The sequence below is a fragment of the Mauremys reevesii genome, linkage group 2, assembly GCF_016161935.1.
Source record: "Mauremys reevesii isolate NIE-2019 linkage group 2, ASM1616193v1, whole genome shotgun sequence".
Lineage (NCBI taxonomy): Eukaryota > Metazoa > Chordata > Testudines > Geoemydidae > Mauremys > Mauremys reevesii.
In genome coordinates, this window is record NC_052624.1 from 182,888,051 (window position 1) to 182,914,880 (window position 26,830).

General features: G+C 41.0%; 1 long non-coding RNA gene across 5 annotated transcripts in view; it reads right to left on the bottom strand.

The window, feature by feature from the left end:
* Nucleotides 1-2,935: 2,935 nt before the first annotated feature.
* Nucleotides 2,936-26,830, bottom strand: part of LOC120398858 — a 115,624-nt gene continuing 91,729 nt past the window's right edge. For 2 of the 5 annotated variants that reach the window (XR_005594754.1, XR_005594755.1), the window contains 3 exons: nt 25,246-25,311; nt 3,575-3,723; nt 2,936-3,323 (listed from right to left, as the gene is read on the bottom strand). This is a non-coding gene — a long non-coding RNA (uncharacterized LOC120398858). Of the gene's footprint in view, nt 3,324-3,574; nt 3,724-5,771; nt 5,827-25,245; nt 25,312-26,830 lie in introns of those variants that run through there. The other 3 variants (XR_005594756.1, XR_005594753.1, XR_005594757.1) reach the window with 2 other exon arrangements.

Consider the following 26,830-nt stretch of genomic DNA (forward strand, 5'->3'; position numbering starts at 1 on the left):
AACATGGCTCCCCTCCTCATTACTGCTTTCCTCTCATCCACTGGAATCAGAAACTTTTCAAACTGAAAGCAAGTATCTGATCCAGAAGAGTGAATTTGCCATGAAGCCTGATGCAACTACACTGGGTACAACTGGGCAGCAGAAATGAAAAGGAAAAGGCCAATCTTCAGATCAGGTGCTACCTATTTAGTATGGATAGTTCAAGGTCTGGATTGTTAGGGGGAGGAAAGGCAATCAATTGCTATCACTGCAAGCACTTGACAAACCTAAATACTTTCCAGCCTTTTCATCATTATGTATTAAAGATTGGAACGGAATCAGGTCTCTAGTAGAATTGTTATTTTAATATAGATTGATACATGTTTGGGCAGGAAACTGTTTTTGCTTTTATTTGTAAGCACCAGGATGCCCTGTACTATGGGCCGGACGCTGATTTCACTTGCATTGGGGTAAGTCAGTAGTAACTCTGCTGAAGTCAGAGTTATGCCTGTGTAACACAGGTGTAAACAAGAGCTGAATCAGGCCCTGTGTGCGCAATATAGGCCGCCACAAATTCTGCTTCTTCGCGTACATACTACAAGATTGACGTGGTCTAATTTGCTGATGGTAAAATACCATCATTCATGATGAACACCTTGATTACTTTAAGCATTCAGTACCAATTTTTTTTTAAAAAAGCCTGATATTCTTTTATTGAATTCCAATTCAAACAGCAGCAACCCTCACCATTCCTAGGAATAGAATCAGCTGTTTCAAAAATTAATTACTGTATTAAGTAATTCCTCAGCAGACGTCTTTGTTTATTGATAAGTCTGCATTCTATATTGAGCTGCCATTTGATAGCCAAGACTGTTGTGCCACATGCCCTTTTAAAAGTGCTTGGAATACCCCATCTCCCCCGTTAAATATCCCCTTGCCCTTTGTTAAGTTTGTTGCCTATTAAATTGCATGTCTAGCTCTGGAGCTTATGTTGCTGCCCCCCTGCTGCTTTAGCTCCTTATCTCCATAGGATTTACTGTTGCACACAGAGAGCCAGTGGATGAATTTGCACATATTTGCAATGTGGAACCTTGACTTTTACTGCTTCTATGTAAATGGAAAGGAAAAAAAAGTAATTCCCTTTTCATGATCAGCAATTCATCATCGCTAAAGCACTGGGGGGAAAATAGTTATCAAGTTTCCATGTTACGTTATAACTTCAAAGAAAATCTTTGATTTGACTGCAAAGTCTGAGGGCTGGGAGCAGATGACTCATCTCATGGTGGTGGCAACCACCATCTCTCATGGAGAAAAACAGCTCGTTAAAATACTGTAACAGCAGCTGGTATCCCACTAGCCTTGTTTATGCTCTTTCAGGGACTGAGGGAGACAGTACATGAGCCTGTCCCCAAAGCTATCCCTAACCTCAAAACTACTCTAGCTCTTGGTGAAATGGTTTGCCTTTAGGGTAACTCTTTCCTAACAAGTAGATTTAAAAAAAAATCTATGGTAGCTTACATTCTTAGAAATCACATTCAGTTTTGCCTTGTTTTATGCCCTTTATAGAAGAAGCACTAAAGTTACAGCAATCAATCAATCCACTTAGGTCTGAATTAAACTATAGTCCATCAGAGCTATAAACAGCCCATTTTATTGCTACATGCTATTACAGAAGGCTACAAAACTTCCTTTTATTTAAAAGTCTTTAAGGGCCTTCATCAGCCCACATCTCTCTTTTAGGAATCTATTTTTCTGCGTGTAGTAGAACAGTCCCTCTTGATCCCTTTTTATACCATTATTCCTGCTCTGCTGCTAGGATACTTAAGTCTGTTTATAAAGCTGATACTGCCCCACATTATTGCAACCCTGATATAGTTTGAAATAATCACAGGAAGCAACTCACCCTCCCACCCCCCCGTCCTTTATGCAGCATAAGCAAATTCTATCAGGCTGAAGGAAAAGCGGATGTACTGTATACAAGTTATTTCCAGGCCTTGTAAATGTTCTATAAAGGTGCCTTTGAGGACTTTACAGCTCTTAGGCCTATTTTTGTGTCAGACTAATACAACGATCATATCAAAAAACATGTTATTGCTTCACTTCAGACAGGACACTGCAGGAAAAGTTGCTTAATCCATTTCTTCTCACAAGGGGCTTGATTTTTACTTGTATAAATGATTCCTGATCATACTGTTAAATAAAAATACCTATTCATACACATGAATTTGAAACACATCAGCAGAACTGTGCAAGGTTGTCCTTATTGAAGGCCTGATCCTGACCTACTGAATTCAATAATTATTTTGCCATTGACTATAGTAGGAGTGCAACTGGACGCTAAATTACTGCTACAGACACATTTATGTATGCTGCAAGTAAACATTATTTAGAGGTATATTGCATGGCTTACACTTTAAAATGCAGGCTGTCTAAATCCTTAAAAATCCAATTTAGGTCCCCTAAATAGTTTTCATATGATGCTATGATTAATTTAACAAAAACTAATTCCTTCCCTTGTCAGCACAATATTATCTCCAGCCCTAAATACTGAGGGATAATTAAAGGAGTCTGGCCCAGATTCTGCCACCCTTTCTCAGGCTGAGCCATATCTTAATCTGTGACTGCTCCCAATGAAACGAGCATAAGTAAGGCTGGCTCTCTATGTCTTTAGAAGAAGATGAATGGGTTCTAGGACAACATTCACCTGCCTTTCTGGTGCTGATCTAACCCACTGGCTTCCACTATCATACACAACAAGATAAGAGCTCCCCCTATGTTTAAAAGTGTAGGCTTCCCCCTGGAAAGTGCCTCTGGGATGCACCTCTCCCATTGTTCCTGAAATCCGTTTTTAATTTTCAATTGATAACTATAAACCTTTAAGGGTGATGACAGGACATAATTGGTTTAAATAGGGCCCATAAACAAAAAGTTACTGTTTTGTCAGAGCCATTTAAAAATTAGTGAGGTCATCCAAAGCTTTTATTCAAATAAATCAATTCAGAACATTCGATAGTGCAGGGTGCCTAATCAATAGTAATCCATTTTCAGAATTGTCATCTATTATACAAGCTATGAATGGCAAGAGGTAAATCATGGCAAGCCCTGCACACACAGACAGATCCATTATATCACAGCAGGGGTCATGTTGGAATCACTTCATCCGTTTCAAAGGTTTGAAAGCTCAGGATGCAGCGGATTTTCAAGCAGTCCCATCTGTGTGATATTTCTAGCCACAGCTCTCTGGTTTCCGCACCAACAGTCGTAACTAAACCTCTGTGATGTGCTCCATGCCCTGGGAATGATTATTTGCATTAGGCATAATCTTCTGGTGGCTCTGCAGGTGCCTGTAGCACAGAGAAAGAACTAGGAGGTGAGGCTCATGCAAGTGTGCTTGAAACGGTATTTAAACATAAAAATACTACCAAAAAGTAGGTGAACGTTTGGAGCTGTAATCCTTTCCCTGGGGCACATTCACGGGTTGACTTTTTGCTCAACAACATGCGCAAAGGTGGCATAGAACACTGATTCTTTCACTAAGCCTTATGAATAATAATAAAATAATAATAAAATAAATAATAATAAACAAAGAGCCCACCTCATTTCTGCTTTGCCTTCCCTAATACATTCCAACTCATTTAACATTATGGTTTTAATTCTATTCATAGACGATTGTGAGAAATTCACTTTCATGGGTTGGAGATGTTCCACCTGGAAAAAATTAATGCTGGAAAATGGTATTCCCATCTGTACAAAAAAAAGGGAGAGAAAGAGCAGAGAATAGATGTTGGCCTCTGTGGATTAAGGTAGTGCAAAGCACTACAGACATTTTCAACAGGAGCCTAACGTTAGCCTCATAGGTCCATATTTAGACACCTAAATAGATGGATTTTCAAAAGTCCACAGCACCCAGTATATCCCAGTTTTCTTTAGTTTGCCTCAAGGTGAACGCTCATCACTTTTGGAAATCAGGGTATGTCCCACTGCAGTCCAAGTTGTGATTGCAAAAGGCATAGGCAGGCATACCCACTCTAGCTTTAACTTCACTAGCAGGATAAAAATAGCAGCGTAGATGCAGTGGTGCAGGCTACAGTGTTGGCCGTACAAGCCTGCCTTGGACCCTGGCTATGTATTCATATTGTTGAAGCCTGTGCTGCCATGTCTATGCTGCTATTTTTAAGCCATGCGAGAGTGGGTAAAGCTAGCATGCGTCTACCTGAGCTGCAATCACACCTCTGACTACAGTGTAGACATACCCTCAAGATACGTAATGAGGGTATAGTCAGGCCAGGGTCCATGTGTCTCTGTGTTTGTGCACCACTGAGCACAAGGGTGTGGTTCTACTAGAAAAAAATAAATAATATGCCAGCATACCGAAATGTTTAGTTCATTTGAGGGCAGATTTCTTAAAGTTTTTCAGCGGCAAAGTTACATATCCAGAAAAGAAATTTCTGCTCAAGATTTTATTTGTGTAAATGGGAATGTACAGCATGTAGCTGGAGCAGGGTTTGCAGTCAGGATACATAATAGATAATGAAACAACTAAAGTAACAGCAGGCATAACTAACACAGGGGCACTTAACACAGGAAGAGTGTTCTGCTGATATTAAGTGATCAGCTTCACAGTTTTCAAGGGACACAGCCATACTTTAAATTAAATCTCCTCATGTAAAAAGGGGATTTAAAGTGTTATTTTACTGCAGCTTTTCTTCGAGCCCAGCTCCTTTTTCTTAAAGCTCACAGCACAATTGCTGCCTTAGTTTTCACTACTTATGCTTTTCCTCTTCTGAACAAATGCACTAATTATGTGCTATACAATTTCTTTCCACTATTGTTTTCCATCTATTATAACATACTCTATCCACCTCTCATATTTTTCAACTCTAAAGTATTCTGGATACAGCTGTAATTAAAGGAGCTATACAAAATTACACCTTGATCCCTCCAGCATTGAAGCCCATGTCTAACTTTACTCACATGAATAGCCCTTAGTGTTCAATGAGGCTACTCACATGATTAAAGTTACACACATGCTTAAGTGTTTAGAGAATCTGGGCATAAAGCTGTATGGTAAATTTTAAAAGGATAAATTCTTATCCTGGACTTTTTATTCAGGCAAAATTCCTATTAAAGCCAATAGGAGATTTACCTGAGAAAGCATCAGACTTTAAGGAGGAGTATAAAAATGTATGTTAATCAGACTACACTGATACAGTGACATCCTCTGTCGATTTATATGCATGCTATAAACATTAAACCTAATAATACCCATGTATACAGGTAAAATATTATCCCTATGTAATTCCTGCTTCATAGTTTCCAGAAGGGACCATTGTGATAATCTAGTCTGACCTCTTGTATAACACAAGCCATAGACTCCTCTACAAAAAATGTCCTACAGCAGCTCTTTTAGAAAAACATCCAATCCAAAATGCAGCCTGTAGCAGGGTGACGACTCCCTGCTGCGGCGCCTCCTGCTGGTTGTCTAGGGAATTAGCTCACCTCCAGAGCACCCTCTGCAGGCCGTTGTCTTGCCTTGCCACCGGCCCTGGTGTCCCTCCTGGACCTTGGTGCCCCTTCTCTTGGGGTTCTGCCCCTGCAGTATCCCACAGTCTCACTGGGTCTCCCCTCCTCAAGGAACCCCCAAACCCCTCAGTCTTGGGCTACTGCCAGTCACCATCTAGCCCCCATTCACTGGGGAATACTGCTGTATAATTGCCACTCATCATTGGCAAGGAGGGTTTGGACCTGCTGCCTCTGCCTCCCCTTAGGCTGCCCCTCTGCAACCCCAGTACCTTCTTGGCTTTTAGCAAGGCCTGCAGCCTAGGGGTTTTCCAGGCCGGAGCTCCCCAGCTCCTCTGGCCTTTCCCCAGCCCTGCTCCACTTTAGGTCCCCTGCTCAGCTCCCAGCTGCCAGGCCCATCCCTCTCAACATCTAGAGAGAGACTCGCTTAGCTCCAGCCTAGCAGCCCCTTTATAGGGCCAGCTGCGGCCTGACTGGGGTGTGGCCCCAGCTGAGGCTCCTTCCCCAATCAGCCTTTCCCCAGCCACAACCCTCTCCAGAGCTGTCTTTAACCCCTCCAGGCAGGAGCAGGGTGACCACCCCACTTTACACCCCTATAAAGGAAGGTCATTTAAATCCATCTTTAAAGATAAGCATGTGATTAAACACTTTCCTGAATCAGGGCCACATAGATGAGAAAAACTGTATTATAGGTGCAAATCCTGCCCTGTCATCCATAGAGGGTCCTGCCTGCAAGGCCATTAATACCGTTCAGCCTGTGAGTTTTAGAGCCCTTACAGCAGGCTCATGTTCCTTCTGGGCTCCGTCTGCACTAGCATGCAGGGAAGTTTTGGGAGCCGATTGCCTCCTGGTGAAGCGCCCCACTCTTCTTTGCTCTCAGCTGTGCCTCACTGCCCTAATCTAATCCTTCATCACCAATATACTTCCACTCCACATTGGTTTCCCAAACGTTTTCCAAAGAGAACCCACAAGGGCACTCCCTACCCAACCTGGCATTGAGACTTAATTTTCAGCAATTTCAGCTCTTTGCTCTTAGTTTTCCAATTCCTTCCTGCCATTTCTGATCTTTCACTGCAATTCAACTAAAATACTAGCATCAATCTCCAGCTTCTTCCCAGGGCTTTCACACAGATTCCCATAGCAATCCTCCAACTCCTGTACTCCTGAGCATCCATGTAAAATGGACTCCTGTGTTTTTAGTATGACCAGTGTGCCACTACTCTGACAGTAGAACAGAGATCCAATATACTTTCCTGTGAAAAAGGGAGAGAAATTGTCACTCAGCACAGTCCTCCTCCAACTCAGCTGCCTCAACTTTCCCTGGATTCGCCCAACCCTACCTTAGCTTAAAAATAACCTCCAGCAGCACGTCTCCTTCTGCCACTGGGAACACTCCTGACTGAGCCTAAATTTAAGTCCAGTGTATTGTTGTTACCAGAGACTTCCGGACCAATATGGAACTTTCCACTGGTTTAGGCCCTGATTCAGTCGTGTATTACGCATGTGCCTAACTAAGCACATGAGGAGTCGCTTTAACTCAAGAGGATAACTCGATTAAAATTAGGCATGTGCTCAAGTAGTTTGTTAAATCAGGGTCTTAGGACTGTGTCTTACAGAAATAGTGACCATAGAAGCAGCTAAATATGAGAAAAAGTAATTTGAACAAATGGCTAGTAAAGGAGTGTGAGAAGGAAAGGGAGGACAGAGAGAACTAGAGAGAGAGAGACAAAGAGGTCTGGAACTGGAAGACATATGTAGAAACGATTGGGTTGTGAGGTAGGACTTAAGGTTGTAGGAGTGGAATAACATGTATGGTGGCCCCTCCATTGAAGAAAAGCACAAAAAAATTGCCTTTTTTGGTTAGCTCAATATTTAATATTTCATGCTCTGGTGAAGAACCAGCACCAGGTAAGGTTTTTTTAAACCATCTTTTTAGTATTTAATTCCTTTCTATTTTAAAGCTAATGTAAATTTATGTTGCTCTAAGTGTCCCTTGCAAAGTGATCACCACAGGAGTGTCACAAAGTGGTTCTAGAATTAATTTTTCACATCATAAGAGCATCATTAGCAGATATCCATAGTCTTAGATAGAAATAGATTTTTTTTTTGCCCCCACATGGTACTTTGCTTCAGCCTTCTAGAAGCCTATTTGGCTTTCCAGATACTAAATGTGTAAAATAGTTTCACCACCAAACTTCACATCGAAACTGAAGTATAAGGGGAATGGGTTCAAATAATACTATGCTGATGAGCCTAGTGTCAAAAATTAGACACAGTAGACAGATCAGATCAATAGAATGAACCAGTTCTGACAGTTGCTTTTATTTCCATAATGGCTGTGCTAAGGATCTGGACATTAACATTCACACAACTTTTAGGAAATTTTGGATTGCAATGCAAACATTGTAGCTCAAACCGATCTCTAATTATAAAGACTGCAATTGCTATGAGACCATCATGATGGGTAAATATATGGCCAGGTCTGCTATGTGAGCTGAACAAGCATTTGCCTACGAAAGCAGCATATCAGGGGCATTGATATATTTAGTGACTGTTTTGTTATGCAACTCGTTGCAGGGCTTTGAGTGGGAAAGCATTTTCCAGTTGAAAACAGGGAATGAATTCAATCTAGAGCTGATATTTGTTACTGACTAGATCAACCAATCAAATAATTTCAGAATAGACTATCGATGCCCTAACCAAGTTTTAGCCTGAAAGGCTTTAAGACAATTGTAATGCCATGTGTCATGGAACCACAGGATTTGGTCTATGCCCCAGTCTGCAACTGGTCCTATGGGAGTGACCCTTTAATGTGCTGGACCCTAAGGATCTGCACAATTCTACGGTAACAGGTCCCTGGCCTTCAAGACTCTAGAACCGGGCCTTCAGCCCTAGTGATCCCTATCTCCCTCCATGGGTCCCAGCAGCAAGTTCAGAAGAATCAGACAAGGAGGCTTGTACTTTACTCCTTCAGGGCTCAATGCCCCCTAAGTACTTGCAGTCACACCAGGCAGCCTTTTCAGAACAGCCATGCAAAGCACAAAGGGAAAACAAGGCACACACAGTCACCGTAAAAATATTACCAAAATTCCCACATTTATCACATCATGTTGGAAATGGGAGGACATTTTAATGAAAATAATGACAGAATAGCAAGTGTAGTGGAGCAGCCAGCACATGGCTATAACATACAGCATGTGGTTCACTGGTTCACGAAATGGTTGTTGAGCATTTCAGTGCACTTGTAATTGGGTCAAGATCATGAAAACACTTCTTCATGTGAGGGGTCATTATGGCTGGCATACAATCAAATATTTAGTTACCTGTCCTCCTTATTATACTGAAACATATGATATTTATGATGTAATGAAATATTCAAACTGAATACTGAGACACTTATATCGCAGCCTCAGAAGTCAGAGATCTCCTAAAAATGTACTTTATGTGCAGAAAATGTATATTTCATAAAAAAGAAGATAGCCTCTGAAATATTCATATAATCTTACTGAACTCTCTACATTGTATTCTGCAGGATGTGACATGCAAATTGTACTTGTTATATAGTGAGCTTTGTAAGTCCCTCTGATGTGCCCTGTATCGCTCAGTGATCTGACTCATCCCATCCTGTGTCTCTCATTTAGGGTTACCAGGTGCCTTGTTTTCGACCAGAAAGTCCTGTTGAAAAGAGGACCTGGTAATGTCCAGTCAGATGTACTGACCGGACACCAAAAGTTCAGTTATCGTGGGTGGGGGGAGGGCACCAGGTTATCAACCCATGCCAGCCCCAGCTCAGCCAGGGCCGCCTCCTACCTGCATCTTGTGGGCAGGCAGGCAGCAGTCTCCGCGTCAGACTGCAGCTTCTGTCCCAGCCCCGGAGCAGAAGGAGCCCAGCTCGGGGGGAAGGAAGTGGAAAGGATCGAGCAATAAGGAGGGTGAGGGGGGAGAGCAGCGAATGATGGGGGGACAGAGGAAGAGGAGTGATTGGGGGCGGGGTATCAGGGGAAAATGTGGGGCAGGGAACAGGGCATGGGGGGGAAGAGGTGGGGCAGGGAACAAGGCATGGGGGGAGGAAAGAGGTGGGGCAGAGGAGTTCAGTTTTCAGCAATTAGGAAGTTGACAACCCTAGTTGTATTCTAACTTCATCCCACAGTGTACTCTGGGACTCTCAGGTTATTCGGGAATGGCAGTGGTAGAGATCTGATCAATCATTGAGTTATAGGCATTGCTGTCAGCACCAGGTTGGATAGAGAGACAAGGAGGCTGAGATAATACCTTTCATTGTCACCAACAGAAGTGGGTCCAGAGACAAGCTTTCAAGTTTTCACAGCTCTTCTTCAGGAAGATGTAATTCTTCTGCCAAGTGGAATCAGCAGCAATAAGGGTCAGGTTCAGTAGCTAGAGGTTCCTCTTAATCCAAAACAGAAGTGGCTCAAATTCCCACCCAATAATCTGGGAAAACTAAACACCATTCCTGGACACCTCTAGGATACCTTCCCACTCACAAGCACTGAGTCTGTGTATAACGAAAGAAAACTTTCATTGAAAGGGAACCCAGCATTAATAGATCTTCTTCTGAAGAGCTCTATGTAAGCTTAAAAGCTTTTCTCTCTCACCCACAGAAGGTGGTCCAATGGAAGATATTACCTCATCCACCTTTTCTCTCTAAGTGTTGAGTTAGCAAATAGTATTTGGTTGAGTTTTTTCAGATAAAGGACCAGATTCTGGCAGGCTCTGTATGCATGTACAAGGGGAGAGAGGGAGCAAGGAGCTTTCCAGACCTTCCCACTCCTTTCTTTTGCATCTCTGAGCAGGGTCTGGACAGATCCCATTGGCTAGAGAAGGCTTTTCTCACTCTTAAGCCATAATGGGCACTATAGGTATGTCTACAACAGCAGCTGGCCTGGGTCAGTTGGCTCAGGCTCTGGGGCTGAAAAATTGTTGTGTAGACATTTGGGCTCAGGCTGGAGCCCAAGCTCTGGGACCCTACAAGTCTGGAGGTGGCATGGGGCTTTTATCCCCATGTAGATGTACCCTGGGAGTCAAATCCTGGACCCATTGAAGTCCATAGGAGTTTTTCTGTAGAATCATAGAATCATAGACTTTAAGGTCAGAAGGGACCATTATGATCGTCTAGTCTGACCTCCTGCACAATGCAGGCCACAGAATCTCACCCACCGATTCCTGTATCAACTCCCTAACCAATGTCTGAGCTACTGAAGTCCTAAATTGTGGTTTAAAGACTTCAATGTGCAGAGAATCCTCCAGCAAATGATCCGTGCCCCACGCTGCAGAGGAAGGCAAGAAAAATCCAGGGACTCTGCCAATCTGCCCTGGAGGAAAATTCCTTCCCAACCCCACATATGGCGATCAGCTAAACCCTGAGCATGTGGGCAAGACTCACCAGCCAGCACCCAGGAAAGAATTCTCTGTAGTAACTCAGATCCCACCCCATCTAACATCCCATCACAGGCCATTGTGCATATTTACCGCTAATAGTCAAAGCCCAATTAATTGTGAAAATTAGGCTATCCCCATCATACCATCCCCTCCATAATTTATCAAGCTTAGTCTTGAAGCCAGATATGTCTTTTGCCCCCACTGCTCCTCTTGGGAGGCTGTTCCAGAACTTCACTCCTCTGATGGTTAGAAACCTTCATCTAATTTCAAGTCTAAACTTCCTGATGGCCAGTTTATATCCATTTGTTCTTGTGTCCACATTGGTACTAAGCTTAAATAATTTCTTTCCCTCCCTGGTATTTATCCCTCTTATATATTTATAGAGAGCAATCATATCTCCCCTCAGCCTTCTTTTGGCTAGGCTAAATAAGCCAAGCTCTTTGAGTCGCCTTTCATAAGACTGGCTGTTGGGGTACATCTCCACTGCAATAAAAAACCCATGGCACAGAGTCTCAGAAGCCTGGTCAAATGTCATGGGCTCACAGGGGCCAATTTAATATACCTGTGTAGACAGCAGCAGCAGCAAGTGTCAAATTCAATATCTAGAGCTTGGGCTGGAGTCTGAGACTCACCTGCTGCTCGTGGGGTTTCAGAGTCTGAATATCTACACAGCAATGTTTAGCCCCATAGCATGAGCCACTGGAGCCCCAGTCATCTGACCATGGCCAGCTGCAGCCCTGCTATGGGTCTTTTACTGCAGTTTAGACATACCCTTGGAGACAAGATTTCACTGTCCGTGTCTGAAAGGGTAATATGAGAGTCAGGCAGTGCAGCACTCTTACCCCATCTCTGCATAAACTGTCTGGCCACAAACCAGGAGGCACAATTCACCTCTAACTTGTCCATCTTTTGATTTCCCAAGTGGAGTTCTAGCTGATTCAGAATTCCCAGGGACTCTTTTTGCAGCAAAGTCTTGGGGAGACCCTTTCCCCAGTCTTCAGGGCTAAATCCTGAGTGTTACGCACCCACCCTCTCAACACTAGGGTCTTTTCATAGTGTCTCAGGTTGGGCACCCAAAAATTGAGATGTCCCTTGGCCCTTTTTATTATTAACAGCAGCAACAGTCTGCTTGGTTCTCTAGATCATACAACTTAAAAGCACCATCTCTGCCCTGAATGCCTTATAATCCAATGAGTGTTTTAGACATAAAGGGAGTTTTGCAGTACAAAGTCTGAGCAGCTTTACCTCTAATTTGTTTTCATTTACCGTCATTTTGTATTATCATATGGTCTGAGATGAAAACTAACTTTATTCTGAAAAACTCTGCCAGATAATCTGCAGCATTGCTCATCTGTGCAGCTGACTAAACTAGAAGAAGCAAAGTATGAAGACAGGGTTAGAATGACAATTGACCAGTGAAGAATCCCACTCCATCATATGTGAGTTTCATTACAGACTAAAAGAGACTGGCTATGTTACACCTGTATTTGTCTCCATATTACATGCATATTAAGCTATTTGACAAGGACATTTCATCATCGGATACGCAGTAGATTGCAGAATACAAAACACCAATGTGTGGAGGAAGTATAAGTATTTCAGTATGTTCTGTAGCATTTTATGTGAAGTATAAATTTTCATTATGTATGGTACATTTTTTCCCAGTGTACAGCATATCAAAGTTCTACCTTATGACTGTCTATGCAGTTTCCAGGTTTTATTATCTCATACATATGTTTCAGTACATAATGGAAGAGCTTACTAAGCATTCATATTTGTATGGAAACCAGATGTATTTTTGATGGCCTTGTGCAGCTATGTATAGAATCATGGATTTATACAATGGCTGGCCTATGAGAGTTGTTAAGACAAAGCATCACAGTCACGCATGATACTAGTTATATGCCCAGAAGGTTCGCAGTACTAACTGGGATGAGCTAAATGCCCTTTACTCATTCCGCAAGACTTCTAACATTCTTATGCATCTAACTTTTTCAAGAGATCGTGCACTGACGACATCCACCAAAACACCCAGATTTACTTGGTCATCTTGTAAAGAAATTCCACTCAGATGTATACCAGTCAATGCTGTGAAAACAAAGATATCCTAACTTCTGCTGTATTTTTTTAATCAACTAATGTCTAATGAATGACTTCTACCCTTCAGGCATTTTCAGATCTTCATATCTTCTGCAGTCTTAAAGCATATACTCTTGAAACAAACAAAAATTACTTCTGTATCTGCATTCAATAAAAATATTGCATCTCCCGATTTCCCATGAGGAAGCTTATTTTCCATTTTCCTCTTCTCCAATGAGCAGCTACCACTGATTGCACATAAAAACTCAGACTAGTTAACTATAGTAAGTAATGTTTGCAGTGTTGTTGTAGCCCTGTTGGACTTAGGATATGAGAGACAAGGTGGATGAGGTAATATTTTTTATTGGACCAACTTCTGTTGGTGGAAGAGACAAGCTTTTGAGCTACACAAAGCTCCTCTTCAGATCTGGAAAAAGTACTCAGAGTGTCACAGCTAAATACAAACTGGGACAGATTATTAAGGGATTAATACATATTGCAGGAGACCAGTTAAAATAAAGTTGGAAATTAGCACCTCTGCAGTCATAGAACAAAGGAGGGTAGTAGGTTACAAATTGTTGTGATAAACTGTAAAGCGAGTGTTTTTGATGAGCCCATGATTTGGTGTCTAGCAGAGTTAAGTATTAAGTTCCCAGGCTTGTCTTCTGAAGGTGGTGTGCAGGTTTCCTTTCAGAACAAGGATTACGAGATCCGATAAGTAGTGACTGCTTGGTAAAAAGTATTCACCCGGAGGTGATAGAGTATTTTTGTCTTTTGTCATTTTGTGTGAGTTCATTTAAGAGTGTCTGGTTTCACTCACGTAGTTGTTGCTGAGGCATTTAGTACACTGGATGAAGTACACCACATATTGTGATAGGCATGTGTAGGACCCATGGATCATGGGCAGCCAGTGACTTGGCCGTTGGAGGAGACTAGCCCCTGGCCCCGCCCCTTGTGCCCGATGCCCCGCCCCCCTCCCTCCCCTGCTGCCGTACCACCCCCCTGCAGGAGCCCAGAGCACACACATAACCCCACGGCCCCTGGCCTTAGTCTAGCAGTAGGCGGCATGGCCACAGCGCCCCCAGCCCTGGTGCACTGGGCAGCTGGGCAGCGCAGGCCAAGCGTCAGCAGCCCCGAGTCCCTGCGAGAAGCAGGCTGGCCAGCCCCAGGCAGCCTGGGCCAGAGCAGAGTGCCAGAAACTGCAGGAGGAGGCCTGTGGGCAAAGCACGGGCAGGGCCACACCAGGCTGTTTGGGCAAGCACAAACTCCCCCCAGCCTACGATACCTGCCACCCATGCCATGGATCTTGAAAGGTGTGTTGCGGGGGCGGCGGGGGATTGATCATCATAACAGCGGTGATATTTCTGCAGGTTTTGCATCTGTAGTTATGGCAGGGTCTGGTGCTACTTTGAATTGGTGTGTCCTGGTCTGTGGGAACCTTGCTTCTGATGATGAGCTTGCCAAAATTGTTGGAAGGCCAGAATAGGGGGTTCAGGAAAGATTTCTTTCAGGGTGTGGTCCCTATTGAGTCGGGGTTGTAATTGTTTGATGATACCCAGTATGGGTTCCAGTGTGGGATGGTAAGTAATGTTATCTCAAGATTTTAGTTACCGCATTACTAACAACACAACAGGGAGAGTTAGGTAATGCTGTAAGTCCTGAATTAGCATCTATTTAAGTAAGGCAAATGAACACGTTTATGAGGCTGAATACTGTACTGTTGATTTTTATTCAATTTGAGAGCCACATGTGAATTACTATTATAAAAGCTAGTTGGGTATACATTAAACAAGTCACCCTGCACTACTTACTTCCTTGATTACTTCATTAAAAATGCACTGCAGCTTGACTGAGGGTAGGTACATTTCAAGAAGACAGGCATTTTAATAGGAAACTAAAATGTCACATCTGAACCCTCAGATTGCAATATGGGAACATACATTGCCATTTTATGGAGCTGCATGCCAGTTTGGCCATCCAAAAAAAAGACTTGCACATTCACTTACAATCTTCCTTTGGAAATTGTGCCAAGAGGGTAAGAAACAAGTTGTGTGGCACTCGTGGAACAGAGGAAGAAAAGTGATTTCCCCTGATCCTGGGCTTAAGTTGGAGCAGCTTTGGAATGGCTAACTGATGCTGGTTAGAGCAGTTCTGAGAGGACTGCTTCATCAGCCAGTGATCTGCTCTCTCTCACCCTTGGCCTGCACAGGAATACCCCTACACCTGGCACAGTCACAGCTATGTCAGCTTTACATCACTTGGCCATTCCCCCTGTGTTAAAAGAATCCCCAGCTGCCATGTTAGGGCTGGTCTCTCCATTCCCGTTGTGTGATCAGAACATAAATAAATAAATAAATGAGAAGGACAGCACTGGGGTCACAGTTAGGCTCACAATTTTTATTCCTCTCTTTCTGAGGAAACCAGTTGCGATTTAGAGAAGGGCAAAGCCACAAAGTTCAAATCCAGATTTGAATTTTCCCCAAGTTTGGGTGCTGGGATCCTAGGTTTGGTTTGCATCTTACTGCAGTCTGTGGTGGTGGAGGGTTGAGAAGTGAGGTTTTGGTTCAGGCTCTCCCTAGATTCATAGTCCAGAGTTCACAGTCTCTACAAAACAGGGACATTATCTATTGGTGATATGCTGCATATGTATGCTGCATATTGTGCTGTGTGACTCTCAATCTCAACTGGCCTAAATCATCAAAGAGCACTTGAGTTTTAAAATGAATTACATTTAAATAAAAAAAAAAAAAGGATTCCTGAGTAACATTATGCCAATGTAAACAACTGAATACGGAGATGTAGAGCAAAGTCACCCCTTTGAGGATTCAACTCCTTGCCTGTTTTGCTTTGGTGAAAATCTGTGCACTTGTATGAACTTTTCCAACTGAAGGTTACATTAACATTACACAGAGAGAGTAAATTAATTTAGCAAATTATCAATTTGTGGAGTTTCTCGAAAATGCAGTAACATGCACACAAAGCAGCTCTTTGTGAGCCAGCAGCTGTCCCATTCTCAGTTCACAGCTTCATTAATCATGGGCTCTGCATGTTATTGTCTAAATTGCAGTGCCATTTGAGAAAGGGAAAACATGGGGAAAGAAATGTTGCTTATTCTTTGTAAACTGGTACAGATTACAGTTGACAGTAGGGCTAGAAATAGTTTATTGAATCAGTACAGCTAAGGTTTTATTGTATTTTTTTAATGGCTTTATAATTCCCCAACTGAAAAATCCTTTTTTGGGTTGCTTTACAGATTTCAGTACCCGATGAATTATAGGTGAATACAAGTGTACACAATATTGTTCACCAAAGAAAAACAGAAATTTGACATAGTCGCATTCTGAAGTAGCTTGTACGACCAAGGTCTGGAGAGGAGAATGTCTGACCTATGCCAGTGGAGAAACACACACACACACACACACACACACACACACACTTTAAAAATAGACATTACAATGTAAATGACAATAAAAGTGCTACTGCAATTACTATGATTATATTAAGGTTGTTATGACATAGCACACACTATTGCGCTAAACTAAACCGGTGCTATATGTGACTCTACTGAAAACTCCATGTGATGTTTGGTGTGTGGGTTGCCTTCTTGCTCCCTGCTCTTGTTTTGTTTCTGGTTCCTATTCCCTGACCTCAGTGTTCTGTTCCTATTTAAAGCTGTGTCTGTGTGTGGATAGCGTGGGTGTGTACAGCTACACAGGGACTGCTGCTACGTGTCTGCTGTTCAGACTGTTATGTTTTGTTCAAACTGTTGCTGACCTAACCAGTTCGTAATTCTTATGCTTTGATTGACAGCCTACCTACTGTCTTGCTGTATGTATGTGTATGTGTGTGTATTGTTATGCTTGGGGACATCAGAGCATAACACTCCACTACCAGTACAATGCAATGTGGCAAGGGCATGGCAGGTATTGTTCTTGAAGTCTAAAATTCTACCTCTCCTAATTAAGTGAACATTCATACACACATAAAAACAAATACAACCAAATAGGCATGTATACTTAACTTGGCCCCAGACCCATTGTGGTCGGCTGAGTACAAACATCTAACAAGTAGATGGTCCCTGCCCCAAATCGCTTACAATCAAAGTATAAACAAAGACACAATAGGTAGATATAGAGAGACAGGGGAGCACAAGATAACAATGAGACAATGCTGATCAGCATGTCATAGAAATGGTTTGGCAGCTGGTGAGCTGAGTATTTTGTAGGCATCACTGCAGAGGAGAGTTTTAAGTCAGGAAGGATTTGGAGGAGGACAATGTGGTGGCTTTGTGGATTATTACAATTATCAGCATTTAAACCAGTCTACCTGGATTAAGGCTTCATACGCATGGAAACTTAGTGCATGGCAAGCTAGCATGTAAATCTATTATGCAGTAGCCTGATACACACCAAGTCTCCATGTGGACCACAATAAATGTTCCGTCAGCAGTATGTCAAAGAGCTCTACAGAACTTTTAATATGTGGTAGTAGGGTCCTCATGGCGATTTAGCATGTGACAGGTTAGTGTGCTGTAGATTTACACCTTGGCCTGCCATGCACAAAATGTCCACTTAAAAATGCCTAGGAGTAAGGGCTTGATTCTACTTCCAATGAAGTGAGCTTTGGTGGCCATCTTTGCATCAAGGACTCCTGGACCAAGTGATGCTCAGCTAGGCAGAAGCATTAGTTCATGTTGACTTTCACCATATCTGTGTACCAATGATGGTTGGCGCCAGCTTTGTTCTCCATTTCCGTACATGGGATAGATTATAAATAACCAACTTTGGAAATGTGTTGTTTCTACTTCAAGAGATTCCTAGTGATTTTACATGAACCGTGAGGTATTTGAAAACCCTATATCTTCTTAATGCTAGCTATCAGCTTCATTCTCGAACAAAAGTGGCTTGAGGCAGGAACCTCCTGTACAGTGCCAAGCATGTAGCCAGCACTTAATAAATCAGAGAGAATGTGGTTCCTTCCCAGCCACATCTCCAGCACTCAGTCACATAACCTGCATGTATAAAAATATGTTGATGTCCACGATAGCCCATTAAAAATTTGGAGTGACATTACTCTCAGATTCAGGTCACTGACTGTATATTTGGTGAAGTTCAAAAATTTTTCAAACTGATTATTTTTTATCTGAACTCCCATTTCTCTCTCACATTGGATGTTTAATGATGGAGGTGTACAAACTGGATATTTACAGTAAACTCCACCAAGGCAGAGTGTCCCTTCTCCCCACTACTCCTTTCTGTGTTTTTTAAACAGGAGCTCAGCTATTCATTTTTATTTCATCTTGCAAGACAGGTGAATTTTAAGGCCTCAAGAATATATTGTTTTTTTTCCTGAATAGAGTAAATAGTCTCATAAAAATCACTTACTTGATGTTTTATAGGATAACATAAGTAAATGTCAAGACACCCATCCATCTAGTGTTCCTTTCCCAGGGCACCCTCTGGGATGACATGGGGCCTTTGCACTCACCCAGTGTCTGCTCTATGATGTCTGGGCAGTCTGCTGTACAGCTTCGGTCATGGGAGACTCGGCTCTTCCAGGGTTGTCAGTGAAGGAAATGAAACCAACACCAACATCCAGTAGAAATGGATTAATTTTTTTGCAAGAGAAATTTTCTTGAAAACTTACCATTAAAATTTTTGAGCCTTTTTTTTATAAGCTCTAATTTTTTTGTGGGTTTCTAGTCCACTTTTTGCCACCATATTCGTCACAATGTATCCACTGCACAATATAATGTCCATCTATGGTGCTAGATAAATAATAAAATCCATGTGCTAGTGATAAGCAAATTATTCTGAATGAAGCCTTGTATGATAGAGGGCTATAAAATCATGACTGTTGTGCAGGTCTATACAATCATGACTGTTGTGCAGAAAGTAAATAAGGAAGTGTTATTTACTCCTTCTCATAACACAAGAAATAGGGGTCACCAAATGAAATTAACGGGCAGCAGGTTTAAAACAAACAAAAGGAAGTATTTTTTCACACAATGCACAATCAGTCTGCAGAACGCCTTGCCAGAGGATGTTGTGAAGGCCAAGACTAAAACAGGGTTCAAAAAAGAACTAGATAAATTCATGGAGGATAGGTCCATCAATGGCTATTAGCCAGGATGGGCAGGGATAGTGTCCCTAGCCTCTGTTTGCCAGAAACTGGGAATGGGCAACAGTGGATGGATCACTTGATGATTACCTGTTCTATTCATTCCCTCTCGGACATCTGGCATTGGCCACTATCAGAAGACGGGATACTGGGCTAGATGGATCTTGGGTCTGACCAGTATGGCCATTCTTATGTTGTTATGTATCTTTGTCTATAATTTCTGGAGCATAGGACAAACAGTTAGAGAGCTATAATTTTATATATAGAAAGAGTGCAGCAGAACCTTTTGCGCTTCAAGTAAATGGGCACCCCCATTAAACATACTGTTTCTGAGAAAAATCCTACAGAGAAGAAAATGCTAGGCATTGCTTTGCAATTTGCCAGATGTTTCCAGACTGTTTTTCTCTTTCTGTCACAGTCAAGTTAATCATCTTCAATGGGTCACCCCACAATGAAAAGTAAAAGTAACTTCTTCAGACAGCTGCTTTGCAAAAAGTGTCTGCTTTCAAGGAATATTGATGAAGAGGAGATACTGGAGAGTGATCAAGGGAAAAAAGGGGGAAATAATGTGAACACAAAGTTGTGTTCAATATTAAGCGGCCTGATCAAAAGTCCACTGAAGTCAACTATCAGAGGAGTAGCTGTGTTAGTCTGGATCTGTAAAAGCAGCAAAGAGTCCTGTGGCACCTTATAGACTAACAGACGTATTGGAGCATGAGCTTTCGTGCATGCATCCGACGAAGTGGGTATTCACCCACGAAAGCTCATGCTCCAATATGTCTGTTAGTCTATAAGGTGCCACAGGACTCTTTGCTGGTTTTGAAGTCAACTAGAGTCTTTCAATTCAATTTTTAAGGGAATATAGAATACCTGAGCTAGTGTCTGATTATTTCTCCTCCATGTTCTTGTATAGCACTTAAGTTAATGCAAGATTTAGACAATATCCCTACCCAGAAATTATTTACATCAAAAACTGTACCCCATCTGGTATAAAGAATTCTACAAATAGGGTAGGCAAGTAATGGAAGGAGGAAAAAATATAATGAAAATGACATCACTCAAATGATGTGTATGGGCCCAAATGGGCTTCCTAACCAACTTTCTTCTTTTTTCTAATAAATATGTTTTGTATCCTACAGCCACTGAAAAACATTTAAATAACCAAGGGTTGTTTAGAATGAAGTGAGGTTACAGAAACTCAACTGACTAGTAAAATTGTTTTTTGGGGAAAAATACATAGATATCAAAATAAGAAGTTCATATGATCGCAAATGTGAGATCTCTTTTACACAGGCCAAGAAAAAAAAAAGAATTTCAGGAGCAACTAGCAAAAGACACAAAAACAGAAAAAAAATTAAGTATATCAGAAGCAGGAAGCCTGCCAACAATCAGTGGAGCCACTGGACAATCAAGGTGCTAAGAGAGGAAGACAAAGCCATTGCAGAGAAGGTTAATGAATTCTTTTAACTGGTGTTCACTGAAGAAGATGTGATAGAGAGTCTCACAGCAGAGCCATTGTTTTCAGATGACAATCCTGAGGAACTGTTCCAGACCGAGGTATTAGTAGGGAGGTTTTTGAACAAATAAATAAATTAAACCGTAATATGTCTTGAGGACCAGATGAGATTCACCCAAGAGTTCTGAGGGAACTCAAATATGTAACTGCAGAACTACTAACTGTGTTAGTTTAAATCAGGCTCTATATCAGATGACTGGAGGATAGCAAATGTATTGCTGATTTTTAAAAAAGGCTCATGAGGTAATCCTGGCAATTACAGGATGTAAGCCTAAATTCAGTACCAAGCAAATTGGCTGAAACTATAGTAAAGAACAGAATTATTAGACACATAGATAAACACAATATGTTGGAGGAAGAGTCAACACGGCTTTTGTAAAGGGAAAAATTCCTCACCAATCTATTGGAATTATCTTAAGGTGTCAACATGCATAGGGACAAGGATGATCCAGTGGATATAGTGTACTTGGGCTTACAGAAAGCCTTTGACAAGGTCCCTCACCAAAGGTTCTTAAGCAAAGTAAGCTGTCACAGGATAAGAGGAAAGGTCCTCTCATGGATCAGTAACTGTTAGGTAACAAAGGATAGGAATGGTCAGTTTTTACAAGGGAAAATGATAAATAATGGGGTCCCCCAAGGAACTGCAATGGGATCAGTGTTCATCATATTCATAAATGATCTGGAAAAGGGGGTAAACAGTAAGGTGGCAAAGTTTGCAGGTTATGCTAAATTACTCAAGATAGTTAAGTCCAAAGCTGAAGAGTTACAAAGAGATTACACAAAACTGGGAAACTGGGCAACAAAATGGCAGATGAAATTCAGTGTTGGTAAATGCAAAGTAATATACATTGGAAAACATAATCCCAATTACACATACAAAATGATGGGATCGAAATTAGCTGTTACCACTCAACATGCTCGGGTCACTGTGGATAGTTCTCTGAAAACATCTCCAAGTGCAGCAGCAGTGAAAAAGGCTAATTGAATATTAGGAACCATTAGGAAAGGGATAGCTAATAAGACAGAAAATATGATAATGCCACTATATAAATCCATGGTATGCCCACACCTTGAATACTGTGTGCATTTCTGGTTGCCTCATCTCAAAAATGATATATTGGAATTGGAAAAGGTACAGAGAAGGGCATCAAAAATTATTAGGGGTATGGAACAGCTTAGAGAGATTAAAAAGACTGGGACTTTTCAGCTGGGAAAAGAAATGACTAAGGACGGTGGTGGCGGGGAGATACGATAGAGGTCTATAAAATCATGAATGGTGTGGAGAAAGTGAATATGGAAGCATTATTTACCCCTTCACTAACACAAGAACCAGGGGTCACCCAAAGACAATAATAAGTAACAGGTTAAAAAACAAATATGAGGAAGTACTTCTTCACACAATGCACAGTTAACCTCTGGAATTTGTTGCCAGGGGATGTAATGAAGGCCAAAAGTATGACTGGGTTCAAAAAAGAATTAGATAAGTTAATGGCGGATAGGTCCATCAATGGCTATTAGCCAAGATGGTCAGGGGTGCAACTCCAGGTTCTGGGTGTCCCTCAGAAGCTGAGACTGGATGAGAGGGGTAGATCACTTGATAATTGACCTGTTCTGTGCAATCTCTCTGAAGCACCTGGCATTGGCCTCTGTTGGATGACAGGATACTGGGCTAGATGAACCATTGGTCTGATCCAATATGGCCATTTTTACTTTCTTATGTTATATTCACAAATAAATCAAAACATGACAGGCAGGTATAAAATTTTATATTACGTACATGCAGATGTGCGTGTGTTTGTAAACAAACCAACAGACACATCCAGGGATACTTTCCTTTTATTTATGCAACTATGTGATAAAACTGTGCTTATTCTGCATCTTTGTCTCACCTGCCCATATCAAGAATACATCTAACCTCTGCAGTTTTCATTACAGCTTCCATTTTGTAATAAGAAGCTCATATAAAATTGTCCTCTTGCGCCATAACATGGCCTAAGGTAAAAAACAAGGATTTAAAATTATATTTACTATGTGTGGCCATTGTCAACTGAGAATTTTAAGGTCCAGTACCATCTAAATTGCCAATGTTAGAAATATCTGATATCTTCTTGAACAGCTGTCATTCCAAGCTTTTTACTAATATGAAGCATCTGCAGCCAGCTCTGGCAGTTTGCAAGATGATAGGTTTTCAGTGTGAGATATCCTGATTAATAAATTTTGGAGATAACTCAGATAGGGTTGTCTATACATATCAATCTAGCTCTTTAGATTTTTTCCTATGATTTTGCTTTATCCTTACATGTTACAGTATCACAGACATTGCAATAAGCTGTTAAATAAACAAAATGTTCTCTTGAACTTGATGGACTCATAACCTTAGGACAACTAAAGCTACTGGACAAAAGTAAGCACTTAGTCCTTCATTTGGATCTCCAACCTTTTTTCTTCTCTCCACAGATTGACACTGGTTAAAAAAAATAAAAAAAAGAATTGAAATAAAAACACTCCTTGGAACTAAAACCAGGACTGTGCAAAGAATTCCAGACAGAACATGAAACCAGTGAAATGCATCTCAATGAGTATTCAATCAGAAAAAATAGTCCCAGAGGGTATATGAAGGCACTTTTAAAGTGAAAGTCGACTGTGACAAATCTAACATTGTCCATGTACAACAATAGTCCAGCTAGTTTTCTCCTGACTGATCATTATCAAACTATCACTGAATGAATCAAGCTGATTGAAATAATTATGCTCCACCACACTCAGCACATTTTGCACAGAGTGGAGAGAAAGAATTGCAGCAATTGAGGAAGACTGGAATGAAATCAAGACGCCAGCCTGCATTTTGACTCCTGAGGAAGCCTGATGTATTTGTGGGTGTCTCAATCTGATTATTTCACTCTGAGATGGAGGAAAAACTTAATATTGGTTGCAGTCACACTGGTACTTAGGCTGGATCGTTCATCTATGGGTATTTTTGCTGTAAAAATGCTGCAATCATGTGTTAGTACTGCAGAAACATTGTTATTAGTTCTCACAAAGAAACAGCCCTTAGTGCAACATTATTAGATTTCGATCCATTTTTTTGTTTCTTTTGCTGTCAGTCAACCAATATTGTTTCGCTTGCTGCATTCAGCGCCAGCGAAATATACAGAAAAGTGGCAATACATTTTCTTTTCTTAAAGTGCTTTGTGTTCTATACAGTTATTTACAGATTAGTCCAGAGGAGAGTACACAGTATGGGCCAGATTTCTTTTCAAATGGCGATTAGTTTTGCAATATCCCTTTTACAAGCTCAAACAGTTGAGGGGGCACAAAAATGAAGAAAGAAGACCCTGATCCTAAACTGGGACCTATGGAGGTGGATCCCTTTGCCAGCACAGAGCTTCACAGACATTAATATGGACGCCCACCTGTGAGCAACATATTGGCTAAAGTCTAGCATTCCTCAGATTGGCATTACAACTCAGATTACATAGTATTAATCTAATCCATATTCTCACCTTCTCATATTTTATATAATCTCATTATAACTATAAGATGGGGAGGTTGGAGGTGAAGAAAAATAGGAGTGTTAAATGTTGCTGTATTCTGTTGAGAGCTGTACCCCAATCCCTGGGGTAGGTAGGATAGATGCAAATTATTGCATTTCTGTGACTGCAATATTCTGTAACAGCCACCAAGGCACTTTATACGAACCAAATCTCTCCTCGGTGCCATAAATTCCTTTTCCTCGCATGCCACTGGCAGAAGCCAAGGATTATGGAGCAGGGATGGGGTGTACCTCATGTTGAGAAAATCTCCATTTTATTGTTAGGATAGCTTTGTCATAAGCCAGGATCTAGCTCAAGATGTTCAGCTGGATAAGGAGAACCTTACAAATATGTGGATACTTACTTCGATGAGAGCAAATGTTTTGAAGTTTATGCAGTTCTATGTCCAAATTGCTGGTTGATCCACTCCTTTCAGTCATTAGGTCTCTCTTTCTCTTCCATGGCAATGGATCAGGTAATGAAAAAAATAAGGACTGAAACTGTTGGTTTGATGGTAATGGGTGTTACTCATAGCCTGAACTGGGATAACAGGGCCCCAGGACATTGAATGTAATTTTGTAAGTAGCAATTCCACACATTCTCTTCAGGTCCATGGATTTAGTTGTAGCTGTATGTGATTCTGAAACTGTGTTATGAGATACAGTATGTACAGTAAAATAGAACTCTCTGCACAGCAGGTTTCTATTATGGGATTAACAAATTGTGCCCACACTGTAAAAAATTGCCAACAACTAGGAAAGGCAAATCTCCACAAAGCTGTATAGTAATTAAACAAAATCACAGACAAACAAAAATGACCTAAAATCAGCAAAAATATGTATATAAATAAAAAAAATTGCACAGAAATGTATCTGCACCAAAATGTTTAAATTATTAAAATAAGAAATAACTAAACAAAAATTCAACTACTTGTTCCCATATGCACTGTTTCTGCAACTGTTAATTGCTGTTGGATTGTAAAACTGAATGTAATGTGTGTATATTCATGAATTGCATATTAAAAAAATCTTCAGCTAAACCAGAAGAGTCACTGATGGTTACTGACTGAAGTTTAAGGGTTATTTTAATATTAATGCTAACCTGCATAGTTGAAGGTGGTCTCTTCAGTTACTCCAATATTACTCAGCCCATTTAAGGAACACAAACCTGAAAAAAATTTAACTTCATTCACTTCCAAACCCATGCCAGGCCATTAATTTAATTAATCATCAACCGGTGTGGAAAGACTGACAATTGTCTTCCTTTTAAATGGTATTATAGTACGGCCTATTCTTTGTTAACGGTATCGACCAGATATCAAGCTTTGCACGGGAGAATAAATTCAACAACATACTGCAATAAAAAGTGCTCTACTGGGTATCCATTCAAAACTTATTTTCACTTAAAGTATTCTCCCTTGCCCTTTCTTATTTCTAGGATCTTGACATACAGTCATCAGCATTCACACTGTAAGATTAGGTTTAACATGTTTCTAAAGACTCCCATTAACCTTTCAGAAAGTCTGACATTTCCTGATTCACCAGACAACTAAGTCTTTTTCTATCAGGGTAGACAGTCTCTTCTTAAATCACTTACATGTGTCAATAATGACTTCTTTCTTCACTGGAGAGCCAAATGAGACATGGGCCCCTGCCTGCTATACTAAAGGGGTTTGTTTTCTGAACTGCTTATGCACAAGTGGAATTTAGAGGAGAAAGAGATGATGTTAGATGCTCAAAATTAACCCCCTGAGTCTAAATCTCATGCAGCTAATATCAAATACAGAGAGAGATGAATTCAATATTGAAAAACATTTTAAAAAGAGAGTGAGAGATCTAGAGCTCCAAGATATATATGACTGTTACAAAGACAACTCTCATTTTTGTGCTTTTACTCCGGCTGAGCCAGCATCTGTTTGTATTTTTTCTCTTTAAGACAAGCAGACATTTTCACTTTGCATGTGATATTTCATCTGTTCTCCATATAGGTCAAATGAATTGACATCACTGGGAATTTGCTTGGCTTCAGGCCTCAGGATTTGGCTTTGTATACCCATACAATTAACTGGATCACTTTTTGCAGACTCAGGCCAACGTGTTCAAACCTCAGTCCCTAAGGTTAGGGCTTTTTAATTCATATATAGGCATCTAAATAATAGAAGCTAAATTTTCAAGGATGCACAGTACTTACAGCTCCCTTCGACTTAAGTGGGATTTGTGGGTGCATGGTACTTGTGGAAATCAGGTCACTCCCTTTTATTTAGATGCTTAAATGTTGATTCAAAAGCCTAACTTTGAAAATGTTGGACAATATATTTCATTCAGCAACAGAGGTTAAACTAAAAAACTAAATGTCAGGCAAGTCTTTAAATTGGCTACAGTACAAGGTTATCTTTGGAACAGATTAAGGAAATAGTTCTTGTATATTATGAGGCTGTGGTGGAAGTGACACCCAAGCCTCCTCCATATTAGACTTGAGGGGATGAAGGAAGAACTCCTTTTAAGATCTTCTAAGCTCCATTTTTTCCTTTCCCAAGCCCAAGACAATTCTCAGGCAAATAAACTTTTAAGGTTTTTCTCTGTCATAGGATCAGCTGCAGTAGCATATAAACTATATGAAGTACAACATAAGCTATCAACAATATGAAGATCTCATAGGCAGATAAAAGTTGGCACTTTTGTATTTG